Below are 6606 nucleotides of genomic sequence, written 5' to 3'. Positions count from 1 at the left end.
AATAGGGTTATGTACAAATTTTTCCAAAATAGGGCATATGCTTAATGAAATTCCATTTAAATTTACATTTTTATTTATTTTCTTCACATTTGCGTTGCGTCCGCTCGTTGGCGCAACGTGCGACCCAAACGGACACGCGGAAGCGGGCCGCTGTTCAGGTATCCGCGCGGCCACCCAAACTGCCCAAAACAAACGCCCAGCGATCCGCATTGGAGATGCTCTTAGCTACAAGCAAACACGAGGAATAATGGGGTGATTCCATCCCATTCCTTATTAGGTTGTAAACCAAACACACTAGTAACAATATCCAATTGAATATTCGGTTACCATTTTCGCAGGTCAGCTCAGAAATCATTAGCCCTAAAATACTCAGGTACAATAAACTGCCTGGTAAACCAGATTCACATCTGTGTTCCACGATTATGATATCCACTTGATTCAAGCACACATGACACTTTGCTTCGCTTCACGTGAGATGCTTACGACATTCAATTTTATTCTCTATCCTAGATCAACGGAGTTGGTTTTCTTTGGAAGAATTTATCTACTGGTACATGCTGGACGACGAATCTCGATTCAGCAATATTGTTAACTTGTTGCAACCTGTTGTCCTGATCCAATCTTGGATCCCATTTCAGGCGTGAAGTTCCTTCATTTAATAGCACTTGCGGTAGGGCAGTTACTCTCGGGGAGGTGCGGTGATCAGTTGCCATGTGGGTCACGCCAGAACCCGGGGCACCGGTACCAGTCTCACCGAACCATAAATTAACACAAATAACAGCTGTGTTTCAGTTATTCAGTTGTACTACTACACCTTGTTCATCAAACAACAGTCAACAGTAGTCCACCTCTGCATGCTGGAGCGGTCCAGCCAATGAAATGCCAGTTTCCCAAGCCTAACCAACACAATTTCCTCTTGACCGAATGGCTGGTTCTTTCGAACTGCTTGCGGGATAAAGACGATGATACGCTACTGTTCGTGCATTGGTTTGTTTGTCCTCTTGTTGTTGGAGATGTCAGATCTGGACTGCTAAATGAGCCACAAACCTGTGTCCGAGTAGATTCGAACCCGGGTTATGGACTAGCCACCAACTCAAGCTAATTTCTGACCCTCCGATCATTCTCTCTGTTTGTGTTGACAATGATTCGACTCTTTCTTTCTCCCTCATCTCCCCTTTATATAGGAGGTGGAGCCGAGGCTTTCGTATCGTACAAGTTACAAAGTCCGGTAGACTATTTGAGTCCTTCCCGTATTGATACAAGACTTTATTCCTAATATATCTCTATTTCTCATATTGATGCTTATTGGGCTTTCAGACTTCATAAACTTCGGGTCGTGGTCGTTCAGCCATCCCCGGGTACCTTATTCAGCAGACCCATCCGGGATGTCTATGTCAATGTCCACATAACTATTTTAGTCACACTCTCTAACATACTTGGGGGTTACACTATACCAAAGATTGAGAAATAGTTTACCTCTCTTTTATGAAAAACCTAAGTCTCACATTTGAAGGTTGTACCGAGCAATGATGACTTCCTAGTCATTTTTCTTATTGAAAGCATTATCTAAAGAATGGACCTTCTCCATCGCAGGACCTGAATTCAGTGCTTAGACCAGACGACGACGGTGCTTGTGTGTTGTTACATTCATGAAGGTGTCGTTTTAGATTAAAAAAATATCCAAAGTCTAGCCATCTAGGTGTCCCACTAGTGTTGCTCTTGCTATCGCGAGTCTTCGATCTTTCGGCAGGGCTTTTTTTTTTTTCTTTTTTGGCTGTTTCGATCTTATTAGGTTGATCTCTTCCGTGTGGTGCCCAACAGCCCACCGGACCCCTTTGACTGTGCCCTGATCGGGGGCACCCAACCTCTATCTGGTTGGTGACCCCCAGTCGCTAGCGCTATAAAGAGAGGTGGGGGTCGGCGGCATGCAGTACGAGGTTCACCGCGTAGCCGCACGCCCCACCGATTAGGGTTAGCTTTGTGCCAACGGGAAGCTTCACCGCCGCCCCCTCTCGCTCACCAACGCGCCGCTGTCGCCACCGTGTCTACATCGGTGGGCTCCACCTCCAAGGGAGAGGGTAAACCCACGGTATCCCTCTCCTACCCGGCAATCATCTACCCTAGACGATCTAGCAAGTATAACGTTGGTATCAGAGCTAGTTCCTAGTAGTAGGTCATTGATCCGAGAAAGAAGAGTAAAGGAAAAGAGGAAGAAAACCCTAGTTCGTCCCCAAACCCTAACCCTAGATCGAATCAGAGAAGGGAAAGGGCAAAGAAATCAAGATCGCCACCGGCCGAGGCCCTCGGGCTCGCGACAAAGACGTGCCGCCACCCTGGCCGCGCTTGTTCCTCTCCAACCGACGCGCATCGGCAAGCCGAGGCGTCGAAGGAAGAACGCAATCCCTATGGGGTAAAAGTCTTACCGGGCGTTGCTGCTATTGTCGTTGTTGCGGCTATTGCTGCTCGTCGCCGGCAAAGCACCACCGCCACTGAGCTAATTGACGGCGGCGTGTTCACCCTCGAGGTGCTCGCGCACGCCGGCAACGGGGCCATAGGGGCGCCGGGTCTTCTCTGCGCGTCTCCTTTCGCGCGTCGGTCGAGGTACTGGAGGAGGAAGGTGGAATGGACAGGGAGTGGAGGCACTCCCCGCTCCGCTCGTCGCTGGCGTGCTTGGCCGCACGAGCGCGAGGAGAAGCTGGGCCGCCGCCGCCAAAGAGAGAAGAAGAGGGGGCTCATGGGGGATGGGCTAGGTTTAGGGTTAACAGCCGCTTAATTACTGGGTGATCGGCGCGCGCAACCATCCGATCAATCGGACGGTTGACGTTGCTCCTCACGTGCGGTGACAGGTCGCGGGCTGCGTTTTGGGTCGTGGGCAATGAGCGTGGTAGGCTGCAAGCTGACGCGTTGTGCGGCACACAAAGGATACTGTTCCAGTGGGATGTGGGCCGCGGGAGCGAGTCTGGGCCCTGCATAGTTTTCTGTTTGGTTAATTCCAGAGGTATTTTTTGGGCTCCTTTTTGGCCAATTTTTTTCCAGATTTTTTCTGAATAAAAAGGACCAATGAAATATTTGTTTAGGAATTAAAAAGTGAGAATTTATGCCTCTGAAAAGTTTTTTTTAAGTTTGAATTCGGAGTTTCCACTGCAAATAGTTAAAGATGCATTTTTAATTTGAAAAATGCAAAAGTGATGATTAGAATTTAAAAGTTGATGAAAAGTGATTGTTGAAATAATTGTGATTCTATCATTTTATGACCAACATTATTAATGACATGATCATAGTTTGTTGTAATTATATGTGCATTTATCTCTATTTTCTGCCCAACGGTGATATAGTTTTATCTGCACTAACAGTTGCATGTCTTAATTCGGACCAGCGTTGGGTTATAATATGCAATTGTGTACTATTCTCACTCATCTGTGGTTTTCAGGACGGTACTACTTGATGAGCTTCATCAAGGATGTTCCTACCCTAAGAGGGGATAACTACACTGAGTGGAGGAAGAAGGTGGATTTAGCCTTCGTATCTGCTGAGGTGGACTGGGTGCTTGAAACACCGCAACCCATAAAGCCTGTTGATTCTGTCAGAGATGACAAGGTTACTGATGATGCATGTCATAAAAAGAAAAGAGACCATGCTCTTGTGAAGATGGCCTACACTTTAGAGAACCAAAAGTGGCTGACAACCAATAAGAATGCATGGCATTTATAAAGAACACAATTGAAAACACCATCGTGGGCTCAATTGCAAAGTGTTCTTCTGTTAGGGAGTACTTGGAAAAGATAAAGGACCAGTTCACTGGTTCTTCAAAGACATATGCAACCCAGTTGCTGATTCTGCTGGTAACAGAGAAATACACTGGAGGTGCACATGGCATCAGGGAGCACATCCTCAGGATAAGCAACCTAGCTGCAAAGTTGAAGCCCATGGATGATGACCTGGAAGTAAAGCATGCACTTCTTGTTTACTTGGTCATAGCTTCATTGCCAGCACAGTTTGACAATTTTGTTGTCAATTACAACATGTCTCCTGAAAAGTGGGACATATAAAAGACTATAGCTATGTGTGTGCAAGACGCGGATAGGCTCAAAGCACGGAATGGAGGTTCTCTATATATGTGAATGACAACAAGAGAAGGAACTTCACACAAAGCAACAATGGCTCTCCTTCCAAGCCATATGAAAAGGCCAAATGCAGCATCAGCAGCAGTACCAGAACAAGCCAATCCTAGTGAACAAAAATCAGTGTCTTCACTACAAGAAGACGGGACGCTACAAGAAATATTGTCCTGGTTGGCTAAAGGAACTAATAGCAAAGAAAGGTAAAAATTTAGTTTCCTTTGTAAATGAATCCATGTATACAAAGTTTTCGAAATCTACTTAGTGGATTGACTCAGGTGCAACTTGTAAGGGTATTTTACGCTTATCCATTATTTTGGTAACAATGACACCGTGCTAGGGTATTTGGCCTAATACATGTCTATGAGGTTAATCTCTGGTATTAGCCAAAGAGGCATAAATGGTGTATCAATGGAACAAGAAGGCTAAAGGATACCCCCATGATACGTCTCCGACGTATCGATAATTTCTTATGTTCCATGCCATATTATTGATGATACCTACATGTTTTATGCACACTTTATGTCATATTCGTGCATTTTCTGGAACTAACCTATTAACAAGATGCCGAAGAGCCACTTGCTGTTTTCTGCTGTTTTTGGTTTCAGAAATCCTAGTAACGAAATATTCTCGGAATTGGACGAAATCAACACCCGGGGTCCTATTTTGCCACGAAGCTTCGGAAGACCGAAGAGGAGTCGAAGTGGGGCCACGAGGGGCCGCCACCATAGGGCGGCGCGGCCCAGGCCTTGGCCGCGCCGACCTATGGTGTGGGGCCCTCGTGTGGCCCCCCACGTTGCCCTTCCGCCTACTTAAAGCCTCCGTCGCGAAAACCCCGATGCGAAGAACCACGATACGGAAAACCTTCCAGAGACGCCGCCGCCGCCAATCCCATCTCGGGGGATTCGGAGATCTCCTCCGGCACCTCGCCGGAGAGGGGATTCGTCTCCCGGAGGACTCTTCACCGCCATGGTCGCCTCCGGAGTGATGAGTGAGTAGTTCACCCCTGGACTATGGGTCCATAGCAGTAGCTAGATGGTTGTCTTCTCCTCATTGTGCTTCATTGTTGGATCTTGTGAGCTGCCTAACATGATCAAGATCATCTATCCGTAATACTCTATGTTGTGTTTGTCGGGATCCGATGGATAGAGAATACCATGTTATGTTAATTATCAAGTTATTACCTATGTGTTGTTTATGATCTTGCATGCTCTCCGTTATTAGTAGAGGCTCGGCCAAGTTTTTGCTCTTAACTCCAAGAGGGAGTATTTATGCTCGATAGTGGGTTCATGCCCGCATTGATACCTGGGACGAAGGATGTAAAGTTCTAAGGTTGTGTTGTGTCGTTGCCACTAGGGATAAAACATTGATGCTATGTCTAAGGATGTAGTTGTTGATTACATTACGCACCATACTTAATGCAATTGTCTGTTGCTTTGCAACTTAATACTGGAGGGGGTTCAGACGATAACCCGAAGGTGGACTTTTTGGCATAGATGCAGTTGGATGGCGGTCTATGTACTTTGTCGTAATGCCCAATTAAATCTCACTATACTTATCATGACATGTATGTGCATTGTTATGCCCTCTCTATTTGTCAATTGCCCGACCGTAATTTGTTCACCCAACATGCTTTTATCTTATGGGAGAGACACCTCTAGTGAACTCGTGGACCCCGGTCCATTCTTTAATACTCGAAATACAAATCTGCCGCAATACTTGTTCTTTACTCGTTTTCTTGCAAACAATCATCTTCCACACAATACGGTTAATCCTTTGTTACAGCAAGCCGGTGAGATTGACAACCTCACTGTTTCTTTGGGGGCAAAGTACTTTGGTTGTGTTGTGCAGGTTCCACGTTGGCGCCAGGATCTCTGGTGTTGCGCCGCACTACATCCCGCCGCCATCAACCTTCAACGTGCTTCTTGGCTCCTCCTGGTTCGATAAACCTTGGTTTCTTTCTGAGGGAAAACTTGCTGCTGTGCGCATCATACCTTCCTCTTGGGGTTCCCAACGAACGTGTGAATTACACGCCATCACCCCACTTCGACAACAAACAAGAAGGGGTCTTCAGCACCTGGCCGGCGCAGACCGGCCCCTGAGCTGATGCCAGCCGGAGGATGTACTGCAAGTAACAGAGACTTCCCGGTCAAGGCCAGGTGGGCGTTCCGGTTTGGACCGGACCAATCCGGTCAGGAGCCCGGTCGGACCGGGCTCTGGGCCGGGTGCCCCGGCGCCAACCGGTTCTTTCGCTGACGACATCCGGTGGCATTACTGCAAGACAAAGCCCTGCCCCGGTCAAGATCTGGTTCCAGCTCCGGTTTGGACCAGCTGGCTTGGTCCCTGGTCCGGTCTGACCGGACCCTGCGCCGGCCAGCCCGGTCCCAGGCCCGGTTGACCGGGTTCCTCGAGGAAGTTGCTGAGGTGGCAAGTCATCAACGGCCATATTTCAAGTGACACTATATATACCCCTTCTCCTACCTATGAA

This window comes from Lolium rigidum, chromosome 6 (assembly GCF_022539505.1).
Source record: "Lolium rigidum isolate FL_2022 chromosome 6, APGP_CSIRO_Lrig_0.1, whole genome shotgun sequence".
Taxonomy (NCBI): domain Eukaryota; kingdom Viridiplantae; phylum Streptophyta; class Magnoliopsida; order Poales; family Poaceae; genus Lolium; species Lolium rigidum.
Note: the sequence above shows the minus strand (reverse complement) of the source record.